General features: G+C 38.1%; 1 protein-coding gene across 9 annotated transcripts in view; it reads left to right on the plus strand.

Annotated features, from left to right (window-relative positions):
- Positions 1 to 18,433, plus strand: part of LOC137235424 (uncharacterized) — a 993,733-nt gene that overhangs the window by 344,702 nt on the left and 630,598 nt on the right. The window contains exon 1 of one of the 9 annotated variants that reach the window (XM_067758401.1): positions 4,648 to 4,971. The exons of the other annotated variants lie outside the window; for them this stretch is intronic. The gene's annotated coding sequence lies outside the window, so the exon portion shown is untranslated. Of the gene's footprint in view, positions 1 to 4,647; positions 4,972 to 18,433 lie in introns of those variants that run through there. 9 annotated transcript variants of the gene reach the window in all.

Here is an 18,433-nt window from a genome sequence, read left to right on the forward strand (position 1 = left end):
GTCTTCCAGTGTGGTGGGACAATACCACTAAAGAGCTGGAGTTCCTTATAGTGCCTGGGTTACAACATGAGGTCTACCTAGGGATCGACTTCTGGCAAGTCTTTCAGCTGAACGTAGTCAGCAGAGGTCCCAGTGTTACGTCTACTGGGTTGGTCGTGTCAGAGCTCGCACCCGTCGAAGGGGACTTGTCATTCGATTTGTTACGTGGCTGGCTTGGTGGGGAGGTGAGGAGCGGCGGCAAGCAGGTCGTCTTGGGCGGGGTATTGCACCACCGACCTCACCCGCAGCCACATGAACAAGAAGGGTTCATACCTGCATATGTGTTGGAAAGAAAAGCTGAAACAGATAGAAATAGACGTGAGGGGCAAAGTTATAGAGGGGAAAGTGCAAGGGGTAGAAAAAGATGAAGGCCTGTCCTGTCAGGTGGAGTCTACCCTCCCTCTGCCGTGCAACTTGCACCGCACCGTGGGCACTGTGCTGACTCCTATCTACTTACAGTGCCCCCAAGCTTGACACTAGTTTGTCCGCCCGTCAATTAATCTTTTTCCCTATACTCACCTTCACTTCACCTTGCCGCGCGCAGGCGCAGCACCTACACCGAATGGATTCAACCTAGCCCTGCATACTTGCAACAACGACTAAAATTTTCATCCATCCATAATTTACAAATTTTATTTATGAAATAATCCCTGATTAATATTAATAAGTAATGCCCTATGCTAATACGCCTACTTCAAATATACTTATATTCAACCTAGGTAAAGGAAGTTACAACGGATTCCAAAAAAATTATAATCCATTTAACGTCTAATTATTAATCATTCAAATTCAAAATTTCAAATACTGGAGGTACGAATATAAAAGCAAAAAAAAATTAAGTACAAAAAAAGTTAACTTGGAAATCTGTATATTTCGTTCCTGATTCAACCTCCCAGGTTTAGATATTCCAAAACAAACAGACTTCAAGGCAACAAAATTTCACCAAATTAACTTAGGTATAATGATAATACGAAAATTGTTACGTCCTAACACTAAGCTTCGAATTCAGTTTGACTTCATGTAACAGAAATATACATACATAAGCTTAATAACTATCCCATAAGTATCCTAACCAAAAGACTCGACAATTTGGGGGGGCCACCCTAATGGCTATGCCAAAGTATCTACCCCAATCGTTCAATATTCCAAAGTACGGTATCCGCAAGGTTTATCAAGGTGGAGCAAGTAATAACAAACATGTGTGATTTTGCTTGTTATCTGCAAATCCCTGACCTTCCCCAATGATCAATTATGGAAGCAGAAGCAGTTCATAAATAGAGCAAAAAAAACCAGTTTGGCTTAAGGCTGTAAAGTGGCGCTTTGCTGCCACTTGTTTTCGCATACACCCACACGCTCACACACGCACTCACTGGAAGAAACTATTTTTCCCTTTTTGATTTTATTAGTTTTTATTTTAAATTTCATTTTTTCGGTTTCCTGTTTGTACTCTAAACTCTTGTATATGTTTTAGTTCACATATTGAATTATTTTTAGTTTATATTTGTACAATAAAAATGTTTTACACTTTTTGATTTAAACTTAGTCCTTTTTTCTGGTCTTTAACTTTAGTTACAGTTTTTCCAGTTTTTGTTTTAATATTTTCCAATTGCGCGTGTAGCGCGGCGGCCGGCTCAATTCAAACTCAAAACTGTAGAAAAATGCTGACGCTTCAAAACGGCCCTGCCGCTATGCCAAAAGTGCATAGCGGTAAAATCGCATGATGCAGTGGCGTGATAGAGTCGAGTTAACGGAAGATTCAGCCAATCAGAATTCTCTCCGTCATTCGACTCTCTCACCCAGTAACACCAAGTGCATACATGCATGGTTGCATGTGGGGGTGATGCCAGCTATTTTAGTTTTTAGTTTTATTTTTAGTTTTTAGTTGGCTGGCACTACATGCCGCTACATCATCCCCCTTTGGAAAAGAAGAATTTGGCAAGGTGATCAGTCTTGCCACATTCTTCTTTAGGCTATATCAAAAATAGTTAAAATTGAAATTTGCAAAAAGAAAAAGGAAAAGTTAATTTTTAGATTTTGATAATTTAGTTTAGTTTGAAGTGAGCCAATATTTTATCTTGTATGGTAAGCTTATTGTATAAGCTACTACTATTACTACTACTTAACGTAAGTAAGTTGCTATCTTTTTATATTATTTAGGTGACATATATTTAGTAAATTAGCTCGTATCGAAATTAACATAAATTTTTTTTTTTTTTTTTTTTTTTTTTTTGTGTTACATTCCTTGGCGCATTCTTAAAATATATTCATATTTAAAGATTAATTAGTAAAATTTAAAAGTACTATAAATTTTAATAAAATTTTTGGATACGGTTTTTATGTACAGTTTTTTCAATTTTATTAATTTCATCATAAATTGTTACATTTGGTCCGTCGATATTATTTATTATGTAGGGACCTTGATATTTATTTCTATGTTTATTTCTCGGTTCTGTTTCCACTAAGACCCTATCATTAATTTTAATTTCTAAAGGCTTAGCTGTTTTATCGTATAATTCTTTATTTCTAATTTTATGTTTATTAATCAAATTTCTTGCCATTTTATGAGATTTTTGCATTCTATATTTTAGTTCTTTTGTATAATTTTCTACATTATAGATCGGATCGATTTGTTCCTTTTGTAATTCATGTGGCATTGTAGATTTTCTGCCAAATATTAATTCGAAAGGAGTAAATTTATTATCAAAAACCGAACTGCTTGTAGTATTATGTAAAAATGTAAAGTATTTCAAATATGTATCCCAATCTGAATACGTTTCATCTAGATATGCACGTAAGTATTCGTTAAAGACTCTATGGTTTCTTTCAACAGTACCAACAGTCTCGTGGTGATAAGCTGTTGAGAAATCATGATTAATTTTTAAAAGTTTTGTTAATTCCGAGAATAATTCATTTTTGTATTCCGTCCCTAAATCGGATCTAATGGCTTTCATTGTACCATATGTTAGTATAAAGGTTTCAAAAATAGCACATGCGATAGTTTTTGCTGATTTATCTGGTACGGCTACTGTTACCAGGTATTTAGAAAAGTCACAAATCATAGTAACAGCGAACTTGTTACCATAGTTTGATTCTGGAAGTGGACCTATTGTGTCGATAATCACTATGTCAAATGGTTTGCAGGGTGTTGGAGTAAGGACAAGATTTTCTTTTGTTTTTGGTCTCACTTTATTTAAAAGACATTTATTGCAATTTTTCACGAATTTCGCTATATCACGTGTCATGTTTTTCCAGTAATATTTAGTTCTTAATTTGGCATATAACCGTTTTGTTCCCCAATGACCTCCTAACAATGGATCTTCGTGATAAATTGTCATAAGTTTTTGCTTCTGTTCCTTGTCTGTTACGGTCTCTACAGGGTCCGTCAATATTATTTTGTAATGATTTTAAAATTTCATTTCCGCGGATTTTAAAATTCGTAATTGAAAAACTATTGAAAAAGATATCATTTTTTGGCCATTCTAATTGTTTAATATTGTGATTGTCGGCTGCTTTTTCCAGCCTCGAAAGTAACTCATCTAAATTCGTTATTTCGTTAGCAGTCACGATATTAAGTAAATTATATTTTTTATGTTTTAAATGCGCATAAATTTGTAAATTGGAGATCTCCTTATGTTTATTATATTGTATTGGTGATTTTACTCGCGGTATCTTTTTTGAAAAATCGTATGAAAATTTATCATAAACTTGTACTTTATTATCGTTAGAGGTCGTATCATTTAAACTTATTTTTTCATTTTGTAATTCCTGTTGTTTAGTTTGTAATCGCGTTTTAACGGCTAAAACGTGTTTTGTCGAATCTTTAATCTCGTCTATACTTATACGCGAAAGAGCATCAGCCACAACATTCGATTTTCCTTTAATATATTCAATTGTAAAATTGTATTCTGATAAATCTAATCTGATTCTAGAGAGTTTCGAGGAAGGATCTTTCATATTGAATAGATAAACTAATGGTCTATGGTCTGATTTTACCGTGAAATGTGTACCGTAGACATACGGCCGAAAATGTTTTATAGCAAAATGTATTGCTAAAAGTTCTAATTCTATGATTGCCTTTTTCTGTTCGGCTTTATTGAAAGATTTTGATGCAAAGCAAATCGGTAAATCATTATCTCCATGCTTTTGGCTTAATATAGCGCCACAACCACTCTTAGATGCATCTACAGTGATAATAAATTCTTTTGAAAAATCAGGGTATTGTAATAGTTGGGGAGACATTAATGATAATCTTAATTTTTCGAAAGCATTTTCGCAAGCACCATCCCAAACAAATTCAACTTTTTTCCGATTTAGACGATTTAAAGGGGCTGCCAGTGACGTAAAGTTAGGTATAAAACGCCTATAATAATTTGCAAATGCAACGAATCGCCTAACAGCGTCCTTGTCTTTAGGCTTAGTGTATTTTTTAATTGCGTCTATTTTTGAGTCATCTGGCAGCAGGCCTTTTGAGGTGCATTTATGGCCTAAAAAAGTTACTTCAGAACGAAGGAAATTGCATTTGTTGGGATTTAACTTTGAATTGAATTTTCTACAAGTATCGAAAACTTTTTCTAAATTTTTGAGGTGATGTGTCTCGCTACAACCGATGACGATAACATCGTCAATGTACATAAAAGCTTGATTTGGCGAAATGCCTGAAAATGCTAATGACATCATACGTGAAAAAGAGTTTGGTGCTATATTTAAACCGAAAGGTAAAACTTTCCAACGAAAAGCTCCTCGATCTGTACTGAAAGATGTAACGTCTCTAGAATTAACATGAAGTGGTATTTGGTGAAAACCAGAAAAAAGATCTAAAGTCGAAAAATATTTGGCTCTGCCAAGATTGTCGAGTATGTCGTCTACGCGTGCCAACGGAAATTTGTCTGCGATAAGCTTTTTGTTGACTGCTCTGAAATCAACGCACATACGGTAAGACTTTTGGCCTGTAGGATCCTTTTTCGGCACCAAAATTAAAGGGCTGTTATAATTAGAAAAGCTGGGTTCTATTAAATCATTTCGCATTAAATTTTCGACTTGTTTATTAATTTCTTCACGTTGTGTATATGGTAAACGATAATTTTTTATATAGACTGTATTTTTATCAGTTAAACGTAGCTTTTGTTCGTAAAAGTTATTTAAAGTCATACGATCAGTTTTTAAAGCGAATACATCGGCATATTTTAAGCATAAATCTAGTAATTGTTTTTGAGCATAACCCGGCATTTGATTTTTCAAAATTTTCGTTAATTCCTCTAAGCGTTTTTGATCTTTTGAAGTTTCATTGATTTTGTAGACATTGTAGTTGGTGATATCTTCCGTTACGATATTGCAATTGTTGATATGTTTTACTTCGTCAGTAATATTTAAAATTTTTATAACTGGATTATTTGTGTCAACAATGCACTTTGCCGTAAAAACACCATTACAGATTTCTTGCGAGTCTACAAAAACAGGATTATCGCATTTTGGTAATTTAAATAACCGATAAACTTCACATCTCGGAGAAATAACTAAAGAATCGGTACTTGTGCCGTGTAAAATTGGTATATTTGCATTATCTAATCCGGTATTAATAGTTATGCTATCGCTCGCGTAATTAATAATGCATTTATTTAATTTTAAAAAGTCTTTGCCGAGTATTCCGTCTGAAGGTATATTGAAATCGTCGTTAACTACATGTAAAGTATGCGGTATTAAAAATTTATATGCAATTAAGTTGGTTTTTAAGGTTCCTAAAGTTGAAATTGTTTCAGGCGTTACGCCTGTTATGTTGGCTATTTCGTTAGTATTAAAGTTACAACTTTGAGATAAACTTGAAATTTTGATTAAAGAAATATCTGCTTGAGAATCTACTAGAAAAGTACATGGTTTGTAGGAATCGCTACATTGAAGTTCAATAAAATCTGAATAATTAAGGTTCAAGCAGTAGATGGATTTTAATATTTTTGAAGAAGATTCGTTTAATTGTCTAAATCGTGATCCCGATCCCCCAGTGTTCGCTCCTGAGGGTCGTTCACGTTTAAAGCGCGTACATTGGCATTACTTCGCGAATTTGAACGTCTATTATTATTAGCATTATTGTTACTACTACTAGGCTGATTGTTTCTATTAGTGCTATATCTGTCATTATTACCTCTATTAGAATTATTGTACCCGTAATTAATATTGTTGTAATTATTTCTATTTTTATTGTTGAATCTCGCGTTTGGATTGTTGTACCTATTATTGAAATTATTACCTCTATAATTTCCTCGAAAACTATTTTGCCAATTACCACGAGTACGGAATGCTAGTACTTGTCTTTCTTTTACCTCATTATTACGTTCGACTATCATTTTTGCAACTACGTCTTTTGAATCACTGAAGGTAGTTGAAGCCAGAATGGATTTGACCAATTCTGAACGAGTGTTCAACCTGCACACATTCACTGTTTGCTCTACGGCCATTTCATGTGCCTTGGCTTGTGTCATACCTTCAATAATCAAAGAACGTTCCAATGCGTCGGATAGTTCTTCAACGCGCTTAGCAAAGTCTGAGTAGTTATTATTGATGACATGTAAAGACGCGATTTTACCAGAAACAACTTTCGAGTTGTCGGGTTTTATTCTATTTCTCAAGGCAGTCTTTATGTCATCGACTGAATTTATTACGGCTGGTAATGCTTCGCGTGCTTTTCCCTCAAGTTTGGATTTCAAAAATGCAATAAAAGTACTATTTAAATTTTCATCTGAGAAGACTTCAATTAATTTTATTTTGTCGATAAAAGATTCTAATGCCAGTGGATCGCCGCTGTAGTTGTCCCTAATAATTGAGGCGCAACTGGTAATGAACACCTTTTTCTGTTCTGAGGTTGCCATGATTGAAATATTGTTATTCGATTGTAAATCTGAAGAATTATTTGTTGAAGGCAAATTAGAAGAATTTGAAGTAGAGTGAGAATTGGAAAAGTCAGTTCCTGACTGAAAATTGGAAGTGCTAGTTAGTAGGTTGTCTGAATTATTAGACGAATTTGCTGAAGGCTGAGTGTTTATAATATTAGTTACTGACTGAAAATTTGAAGTATTATTTTCTGCGATATCTGAGTCATTAAATCCTAAAAAATCTTCTTGACGAGCTAGTGAACACCTTCCTTTAAGGCTTGATTTATCGCTGGAATTGCCCTCAGATTCGGACATGTGTTTGAAACAGGGTAATTTTATTGAAAATTATTTTAAGAGAAAAAATTTTGTAAATCAGGTAAATATTTTGTAAATATTATTTGAAAATCCGGTTAATATTTGTCGCGTTTGGTATGAATTTTATAAAATGATAAGTCTGGTTAAGAAAATTATATAATTAGTTTTTTTTTTGGACTATTGGAAAAAAATATAAAAAAACCGCACTTGTTTCCACAAGCCTAACCAAAATTTTATTTTTTGTTCGAATATACGGCGATGTTTACGACCACGATCGACCTACGATCGCTTTATATTGAAAGTATGACGTATATTGTATCACGGACTCACCGCTTTCTATCAAAAAAAAAAATCTTCTATTATATTGCGGACGCACCGCTATTAATAAAGCTTCCAAACCGTTTCACGAGAACATGTATATATATAATATCTACAGCAAACGAAACGCTTTGTTTAAGTTGTGGTTGATGAAAATATTTTAATTTTTTCCATATTAAATTCATGTGGTTTATGTACATATACGAAGGTAAAAATTTCATTTTATGGCATTCATATTTAAAAAAAGAGGGGAGCTCAGGATTTTGTGGAAGTGGTCATAGTGTTTACAAACTGGTGTAGTACGTTTACACCAAAACGCGAAAAATGTATACTGCTATGCATTTGATACGTCAAGGCTAATACGCGACATTAAAACCCGAAGTTAATTTTTTCCTCATTGTCAATGCATAACAAAATCAAAAAAACAATTTTTTCCAAATGACGAAGAAACATTTTTTCCTCAATATCTAATGAACAAAACTCTGAACTGCCCTAATGTGTATACATTTTTTTTGTTAGGTGTATTTGCAACAAGGCATTACTTCAAAAATTTTTTAAAAGATGCTTAAAACGATTTATTAAGATTTAAGAAGCGATAAGTTTTATATTTCAAATTTGGAATATTTGAAATTTTTCCTCCAAATGCATTATGTACGCTTGCGGACAAAAAACACGAAAATATTTGTTCATATTTTACAACTTGGAAAGTTCCAAAAAAATTCCAAATTATTTCATAAACGTTTATTTATGAGAGGGAATGGCTGTATATAAACAATTTTATTTTATTAAGCCTTCTTCGTTTAATGTGTGCATGAAATTCTGAATTACTTCAAATGTAAATATATTACAATACATAATATTATTGAAAATATAAACATTTTCTTTTATAAAAAGTTTCTATTTATCACAAACTCTTCAAACGACTTCAAGAAAACTTGCAGAGATAAACGATAAATATTATATTACTATTATATTAATATTAATTGACTATTTATCAACTTTAAATTATTTTCATAAGCGGTTGTGTGGAAAAGAGTGTTATTAATTGATTGGAAATAAAAGATTTATAGTTTTAAAAGCATAGAAAAAATATTTTATAAAAATCTTTGTTTTAGCAAGATTTCCGCTTACGATAAGATATATTTTAAATTGACTTCACGTCGCCCGTTGTGTTGGTATAAATTTGGTCGTTGATAGGTTTGGTCTCGAATTCTTCGCGGCTCATCTCCCACTTGTTATCTTCACCCGTACTTGTTTCTAATTCTAACATAGCTAACGCTGGTGTTCACGCTGTTCACAGTGCGATGATATTTCAACATTTAATTTGCATTTCACATGATGTACATGTTTATATTGTTCGCAGGCTAAATTATTTATAATGGGTGTAGTTCGATGGGCCCATAATTTAACAAAAGCGTCGATTTTTGCACCATTTGTAATTTTAGTTTTTCACGCAATTCATAATGCGAACGCGTCGGCTTTATAACAAATGTTGTTGTAAGCCGCAAAATGTATGAAAATGTTTTAATCGTAAGTAAGAAATTAGCACGTGGCACACCGACTAATTGTTCCAATTCTTCTAGTGCATTTTCCGGTGCGATGGAATAAGTTGCAGTCACCACTGCTGCTCTAGACTTGCTTACACTGTATTTCTAATAAAGAAGAACTTGCACTAACTTCCTATAATTTTTAGCGCACGAACGAAAAATGTCACGGTCGCCATGTAAAGTGGCGCTTTGCTGCCACTTGTTTTCGCATACACCCACACGCTCACACACGCACTCACTGGAAGAAACTATTTTTCCCTTTTTGATTTTATTAGTTTTTATTTTAAATTTCATTTTTTCGGTTTCCTGTTTGTACTCTAAACTCTTGTATATGTTTTAGTTCACATATTGAATTATTTTTAGTTTATATTTGTACAATAAAAATGTTTTACACTTTTTGATTTAAACTTAGTCCTTTTTTCTGGTCTTTAACTTTAGTTACAGTTTTTCCAGTTTTTGTTTTAATATTTTCCGATTGCGCGTGTAGCGCGGCGGCCGGCTCAATTCAAACTCAAAACTGTAGAAAAATGTTGACGCTTCAAAGCGGCCCTGCCGCTATGCCAAAAGTGCATAGCGGTAAAATCGCATGATGCAGTGGCGTGATAGAGTCGAGTAACGGAAGATTCAGCCAATCAGAATTCTCTCCGTCATTCGACTCTCTCACCCAGTAACACCAAGTGCATACATGCATGGTTGCATGTGGGGGTGATGCCAGCTATTTTAGTTTTTAGTTTTATTTTTAGTTTTTAGTTGGCTGGCACTACATGCCGCTACAAGGCAAAAAAAAAATACCTTTATGTAAATACGTATGTGTATTAAATAATGTATGCAAATATATTATTGCTCCTTGTCTCCTATCTGAGCTTAATTTTAGGAATGGCAAGTCAATATATGTGCATATTAGCATATATACTCAAATGACATCGTATAACTTTTACTCACTCACCATGTCACACACTGTGTTGGAGGCGCCTTCAAGCTGTAGAGTAGCTATGCTGAAAAGTGTAAAAAAGCTCAACATACATATATACATACATAAAGCTACCCTCAATTACTCGGCCAGATCGCTCGCTTGCGATCTTGGTTTATGAGTTAATTAGTATGTTGCTTATGTCCGGACGATAATGCACGCGGCCAAATAAAAAAACTTGTGTACGCAAAAATGCTTAATAAAAAAAAGGTAACAAAAAAAAAAAACCTTATAAGAAACAAAGAAGGCAGGTGATACCAAAAGTATAAAGCAAAGCTTTATACCTTTAGTGCCAACCGATGTGTTTAAAATTAAAAGAAAAAAATTGCCGAACAAAAAGTTAAAAAAAGAAGTTAAAACATATGAAAAATTAGGAGAGGTGGCCTTTCGGAGGCAAATGTCAAAGGAAATAGGAAATTGAATAAAAGAATCAAAAGCGAATGAAATGAATAAAACTGTATAGGTAAAACAAAAAAAACTTACCCGAAGAAGAGAAAAAAAAAATTTTTACGGAATTGAATAAAAAATTTATAACCCTAAAACGAATCGAAGGGATTCAAAGCGAAAAATTAAAATTATGAGAAAACTAAAGCAGCAAAAAAAAGTTGAAATGCCCTTATGCCCCTAGACCCCTGTTGCTATACCTTTTTCTTCGTCTTTGTGACCCTAGGCTTAGCAGATATTGCGAAGTTTTTTTTCTTTCTTTCGCAAAAAAATTTAGATATAAGCCATATACATATATATGTACCATAACAAAAAGAATTCCAAAAAGTTGAAGTTGATGTTGTTGTGGTTGTTGGTGGCCTCTACAATCGCGGTCGCAAGGGAGATGTTTTGCGCTTGATACCATAAAGCTGGTATCACCAGTGATCGTGAGTATTGCTGATAGAAAAAAATCCTCAAACTCAGAAGTTGTAGTTGTCGTTACTGCTGGGGCGCAGTTGTTGTTGGCGTTGCGCCGCCAAAAAGAAGTTGTATCTCTTGCTGGAAGATTTTGGTGTTGCCGTTGTTGTTGTGATGTCAATATATCGCCGGTACGAATGTAGTTGTTGTTGTTGACGCGTTCTATTCCCGCCAATAAAAAAAATGTTGCCAAAATGGGGAAATGGAAGGTTTTGTTGTTGGGTGTTTTGCCGTCGGCTAAGAGGCCAAAAGGGTAGTGTTGTAGTTGTGGTTGTGGTGACAATATATTGCCGATACCAAAATGTGTGGCCGCAGGTGGGAGTTGTTATTGCCAGTAGAAAAGGTGACGTACCTGTTGTTGGCGTTGCGCCGCTGATGACTAAATAAGGGAATAACGATTCGTTGCTGGTGAAAGCAAATGGTGTGTCGTTGAAAAGAAAAGTGTGTTGTGTTGTTGTGGATGCTGTGTGCCGTCGGAACGCTGTCCCCAGTGGCTCCTTGCGCTGGCGAGGTTCCCTGGAATACCAATGGTGGGAATTAGTTAAAAGTACACATTTTAGATCAAAACGATTAGGGAATATGCAAATGGGGCTTTTGTGTGTGCATGGCTGCAGATGCATATACACGCATCTGCGTATATATGCATCTGCATTAATGCAGTTTTTATTTGGCTTGCTTGAGCAATTCGCTAGATGGGAGCAAATTGACTGTATGCACGCCAAGTAGCAGATGACTTTGACTTACCTCGATCCTTGATTTCCCGGGCAGGTTTTCTGGTCCTCGTCTGGCACTTGTCAGGGTACGCGCGTTAACTTGCGGCGCGCACAACAAAAAAAACCAACGCAGATACTTTTTTTTTTTATTTAAATCCGCGCACTTTACTTGCACTTTGGCACCTCTTTTTTCTCTTTAGCTCGATTTAAAATCCCCGCGCTTCACTTTCCTTTGGCACTTGCACTGGGCACTGATAGAGTGAAACTTTGTCCGTTGCCTAACTTTGTGCCCTTTTATAAGCTACCGCCGTGGTAAGGAACGTTACCCAGAAACGGAAAATTCCTACCTATACATGCTAGCTTTCTTTTCGGCTTTCCCATATTTTCGTTTATTATAAGTCCACGCAATCATACACTCACATATTCACACATAAACGCTCATACAACCTAACATTACCATACTTAACAAAACAACACAAACACATAGATACCTAGTATTCGTGCCTTGGGCGCTGACACGGATACACTCACACGCTCATACATTCATACATCCCAACCCTTACGCAAACTAACACCTGCAGATACATTAATTCGTGTCTTGACTGTGGGTTGTAACGCTGTTGGCAACATAGTGGTACCGCCAACAGCACGATGCCAACGTGCCGTGTTGCTTCCGCTGTAACAATGCGGCAGACACTTAACATAGAAACATGTTGACGTACATTTAGCCCAGTGTGGTGAAAGGCTGTCGTTATAGGCTCGCAACCGCCGATGGTGCCTGCACTATGGAGCGTATGCGTAAAAAGAATTCGAACACAGCCTGCAAGCTTTTGTTTCCCGTCCAACGTGTGGCCTCGACTCACGACTCAATGCCGGGCTAAGCGTCACTGCCATTGCCTATTCCCATTCCCTACAGACTAACACTGGTTGATACCACTACTCAGTCTACTTAATCCTAAATCACAGATACTACTCTCCATATCCAATGGTAAATAAAATATCACAGATAAAAAAATAAAATAACGTAAAATATCACAGTTAACCTATTTTGCAAAAACTATTTTGCAAAAATGTCTTTAGCGTGGTATACGCCGATCTTTTTTCAACTACTATCGCCAAGCTCATACATAGAATTCCCTATAACGTTTAAAACAATACATTTGACTTGTTTTGGTGCTAATTTAGCGTTGTAATTATCAACTTGGGAGCTTTGTTTGAAGTTTCGGCGATATACCACTTGTCCAATCTGAAACTTTATATCCTTACTCCTGGTGTCGTAGACCTTCTGACTTATATCGTGGGCCAACTTCAGCTCCTTCATGACTCTTTTTCTTATGAGCTGCATTTTATCACCAGCCGTATCCATCTCCACGTCACCATCCTTCAACACCGCCAACTTTCGGTATAACTCATATGATGCAGCATGCTGTATCATAGGCATACCGAAAGTGGCATAGTATGGTGACATGTTGATGGCTGAGTGAGTAACGCTGCGTAGTGCAAATGCGGCATCGCTGACGTATTTGTCCCAGTTCTTTTGGTTGCCCTTTATGAAGGACCTAATTATCTGCAGCACCGATCGGTTGACTCTTTCCGCAGCGTTACCCTGAGGTGAATAAATTGCAGTTGTCACGTGTGTCGTGCCGTACTTCTCCAAAAACTCTTTGAACATTTCCGAGTCGAATTGTTTGCCGTTGTCCGAATGGACATATTCAGGCACTCCGAACACGTGAAAGACTTCTTTCTCTAAAAATTTGATAACCTCAGCTGAAGTTGCCCTTCTCATAGGTTTAAGAAACACAAACTTAGTAAAGTGATCTAGACAAACAAAGACATACACGTTACCATCACTAGAACGAGGATAGGGACCCATAAAATCTATGAATAAGCGTTGGAAAGGTCGTTCTGTGACTTTTTGTTTCCCCAATAACGGTTGTTTAAAAACGTTTTGTATCTTATTTGCTTTGCAAGTTTCGCAGTCTTTAACGAATACACATACATCGCTTGCCATGCCTGGCCAGTAATATTTTTGACGTAGTCGGGATAGTGTTTTATGAATGCCACCATGACCAGCGGACGGTGAGCTGTGGGAAGACTCTACCAGCCCGGTCGCAATTCCGACGGTACCCAGAGCTTCCAGGTCTGGTCCGCTCTAAGGTCATCCCCCCGGTCGAATTGCGTCCGTTTATACACGTAACTGTCTGATACACATAGGTCGGGTAGTTTGTCCTTGTTCTCGGTCACCGTCTTTTTTAACTCCGTATACTCCTCCGACGCGAAGCACGGTGACTCGAGACACACGTCTATGGCTCTGTCATTCGTCTATATTTCGTCCATGTGAATTCGTGAGAGTGTGTCGGGAACCACGTTTTGCGCACCTTTTCGATGTTGAATATCGAATTCATAACCTTGGAGCTTCAAACTCCACCTTTCCAACCTCCCAGAAAGATCTTTTTGATTCATGAGCCATTTGAGGCTGGCATGATCAGTTATAATGGTGAACGGAGTTCCCTCCACGTAAGGTCGGAATCTCTTGACACTCACGATGGCGGCGTAGCATTCAAGTTCCGTAATGCTGTAATTTTTCTGCGCCTTATTTAATTTTGCCGAAACGTAGGCAATAGGTCTTTGGTTCTGGTCATCGTCCAACTGAAACAAAACCCCTCCCACTCTGTCTGTCGATGCATCGCATTGTATGTAAAACTTTCATTTGAAATCCGGGTGCGTAAGCACCGGTGCCGAAATCAACCTTTGCTTTAGAATTTCAAAAGATTTCATCGCTTCGTCAGCGAATTTCTTAATTCTTTCTTTCTTTCTTGAGTCGTGCAGCGGAGCTGCAATAGTCATGTAGTCCTGTATGAAACGTCGGTACTAGCCTGACATGCCCAGGAACCGTCGTAGTTGCTTCGGGGTTTTCGGAACTAGAAAGTCCCTCACAGCCACCACTTTGTTGGCGTCCGTTCTAATACAACCATCCCCGACTACGTACCCTAAATATCGTACCTCTTTAAAGCATTAATTGTTAGCTTAGCCTCGCGAAGACACCGAGCGACCTTTTCCAACAGACACATATGAGACGCGAAATCTTCGGAACACACTAACAAATCGTCAAGATAAACAAAAACACACCCACGTAAAGCGGCCGGAATGACCTTGTCCATGAGACGACACATTCGTTGTGCTGCATTGCACAACCCGAAAGGCATGACCATGAAATGGTATAGGGGTCGGCCAGGGACAGTGAAAGCAGTCCTTTCTCTTGACTTCTTCTCCAGAGGAATCTGCCAGAAAGCGTCCTTCAAATCGATCGCGGAAATAAATCTTGTATTTTGTAATCGGCTAAGTATTCCGTCGATGTGGGGTAATGGGTAGGCATCCTTTATCGTCCTTTCATTGACTTTGCGGGCGTCGAGGCACAGACGGTTTTTGGTCCCTTTGATCACCAGTGAGACTGGAGAGTTCCAACTACGGTTGGACTCCTCGATGACACCCATGCTCAGCATCCTGTCCAGTTCCGCATATATTAGTTTTTGGATAGCTGGTGAAATCGGGTAATGGCGCTGCTTTACTGGCAGATTCTCGTCAACCACCTCGATGACGTGTTCCTCCTTATCTGTTTGGCCTAACCCTAATACCGCGGAGGACGGGAATTGGGCTTCTACACGCTCCAACCTCGCAACTTGCTCCGGCGTGCTGCACAGCGTCGAAAGGCAAGTCATCCCCGGCGGGCACGAGCTCCGCCACACTGGCAACATTCGCATTCGCACTCACACCCTTGCTCACCACACTCATACCAAATTCCTGCCAAAAATCTATGCCGATATAAACCTGTTGCTGCAAGCCTGGTACTATCAAAAATTCGAAATCTTTTGTGGCATTATCCCAAACCACAGGTAACTTTACTACCCCTACCACAGCGGTTTCCTCCCCGTTCGCGGTCCGGATATTTTGGCCCTTGATTGGCATAATCAAGGCTTCCTTTCCCCGAAGGAGTGCAGCTGAGTCCTTTCCTAAGCAGCTGGCGGTCGCCCCTGAGTCCAAGAGAGCCAGGACTTCAAGACTTCCTATAGTAGTTTTCGCAAAAAATCTATTGTCACCTTTTACAGTGACAATTGTTGCGACAATTTTGCTGCGCAACCTCTTGAAATATCTCCTTTTCTCCCTCATCTTATGAATCTTCTCAAAATTTCTCTTTTTCCTATTAGTACTTATGGTTTCACAAAATATCCTTCTTCTTGCTTCTTCATAATCTAGCTTTCTTTGGTGCAAACTCTTTACTTCGCGTTTTTCCATGGTCCCTTGTGCTTTCCTAACCTCCCATCTCTTTTCTATTTCTTCTCTCTTCAGAATTCTTATTTCAGGGCTTCCGGGTTGCCTAACTCCTGGCTAGAGTCCCCGGTCAACTCCGCCAGCCTCGGGTTTCCCTGTTTGGGTTTAAAAACACAGAAGGACGCATCAGTACCACAAGCAAAACAGACCATATTGTGGAACGATGGCGAACGTTTATTTGGTTTTTGTGCGTCTGCCGGGTTTTTCACAAAGTGATCCACCGGCATAACACATGAAAAACACAACATCAAGTGGAAGGGAGAAGCACAAAGGGAATTCACTGTCGACTTATCCGCAGGACTAACAGAAGGACGAACACTATTGGGATTGGCTGTGGTTTGGTGTTGGGGTAAAGATTGGGATTGGTGTTGGGGTAAGGATTGGGATTGGTGTTGAGGTAAGGATTGGGATTGGTGTTGGGGTGGGCGCTGAGGCTTCCTATCAAAAGCTTCGACTTTTGTTTCCCCTAACTGCTCTGGCTGTTCGAAACGAATTTCATTAACGACCCTCGACCTACTTTTATTTTCTTTAATAAGCTTTTCGGCTCTCTTGCATTCCGACTTGAGCTCCGCCAACGAGCCCATTTTTATGGCGAAGGTCAAGTTGGCCAGGTACGGTTTGAGGTTGCCCCTGATTATGCCAACCAACTCCCTCTCAGGGATCCTCTTCCGCAAACGGAACGTCATGTTGTGGACTTCGGCATAAAAGTCGTCGAAAGCTTCCGCGGGCAGCTGTTTCCGTTCCATTATTTCACGGATTATTTCATAGTCGGACTCAGCAGACTTGAAGTGGCTTAGCATCTCGGCCTTCAGCTCGAAGTAGCCGAAATCGGGCTCATCTGCATGGTCCTCTAGGACCTGCCAATACCACTTCAAGGCACCGCCGGAAACCAGACTATGAAAGTCCGTGAAAAGCTGGAAGTAGGAAATATTGTGTTGCTCCCGCCTGCGTTCAACACGAAAGATGAAGCCTTCGACGCTTATACCCTTATCGGTCCCATCAAATTTGATGTGCCACTTTTCTAAATCTAACTTTTTCCACCTTGGAGGGTCACTACCATCTCGTTCAGTAATCCGACTGCCACTCGGAATACCATTGCGGGTAGCAGGCTCCCCCTTACGGTTCTGAGGCTCGGGCGTGGATGCCACAGCGGACCGATGTCCCACCGCGTGACTGGATGCCTCCATCTCTGCCACGCGACCACCAAGATGATCGACGTTGGTCTTGATGCTCCGCACTTCACCCGCTATTTGCACCACCAAATCTTGTTGTTGCGCCATCATCGCCATCATGCGGCTCAGCTGTTTGCCTGCTCATTAGCGTCGGTGCGAGGAGCATTCAGGCCGCCGTGAACCATTGCTGGTGCGTTTCGCGAATGAACTTCGCCCCCCTGTGCACCCGCGTTCTCGTTATCGGACATTTGGCACACCAAATCGATTTTCTGCGAGAAGTTCAAACTGTCTCCTGTCTCGTTAAACGACACTCCGTTCGCGAAAGAGATCCTAATTGGACGCTGAGGGCCAAAAGATCCAAAAATCCGCGACGCGTACATATTGAAATAATCCGTAGGCACAAAGTCGACGGCCCTGGGTATACCTGTGTCAATTTGATTGAAAACCGACCCCACTGGTTTTCCAGTGCCCGAGTATGACTCCTCGTCACACGCCTATTGGAATCTAAAATTCCCAAACCCCCTGTAACGCGACTTCCGGCCCCCTTGCCCGTATCAGACATTCACTGCCTGATAACAAAAAAGTGATAAACAAAAATTCAAAAGCAAAGAAGTAACGAAACTCAAAATTTTACGCCGCAAAGTATCCAACTAGTATGCTATATTCGACTTCTCGATTCCCTGAAAAACCCACGATCGACAAAGAAAGCCCGACACAGTAGCACCGAATAATACAAATTCAAAAAAAAAAAAAATTTGTAATAGAATTTTTTAATATACGTGTATATCAAAAATCAGGAAAAATTCAAATGCTTCAATATAATGTAATATATAATATGTGTATACAACAAATACAACTAATAGAAACAATGTATGAATCGAAACTCAACAAGGTATATTTCAAAATCTTATCTATGTTTGTATAACTTAAGAAGGTGTTAAATTCAGTTTGTAGAGGTGTGCAAAAACTCAGAGAATGTGTGGGGGTGTGTGTCTACGAATATAATAAAAAGTAGCCAACATCAAAAAAAAAATATTGAAAGCGATTAAGTATATAAAAATAGTGATATGAAAAATGAATAAATGTATCCAATCTCGTATGCGTACTTTGTTAATAACTTGTAGAATTTTGTATATATATAGATATACCAAACAGGTCAACTAGAAAGGTAAAGGGTATTATTCCAAAAACCCTATCATGAAACTATAATAAAATTATTAGCTTTTATCTCTTGCAAATTAAAATTTGTACTGCACAAACGTTT

This window comes from Eurosta solidaginis, chromosome X, assembly GCF_040869045.1.
Source record: "Eurosta solidaginis isolate ZX-2024a chromosome X, ASM4086904v1, whole genome shotgun sequence".
NCBI lineage: Eukaryota > Metazoa > Arthropoda > Insecta > Diptera > Tephritidae > Eurosta > Eurosta solidaginis.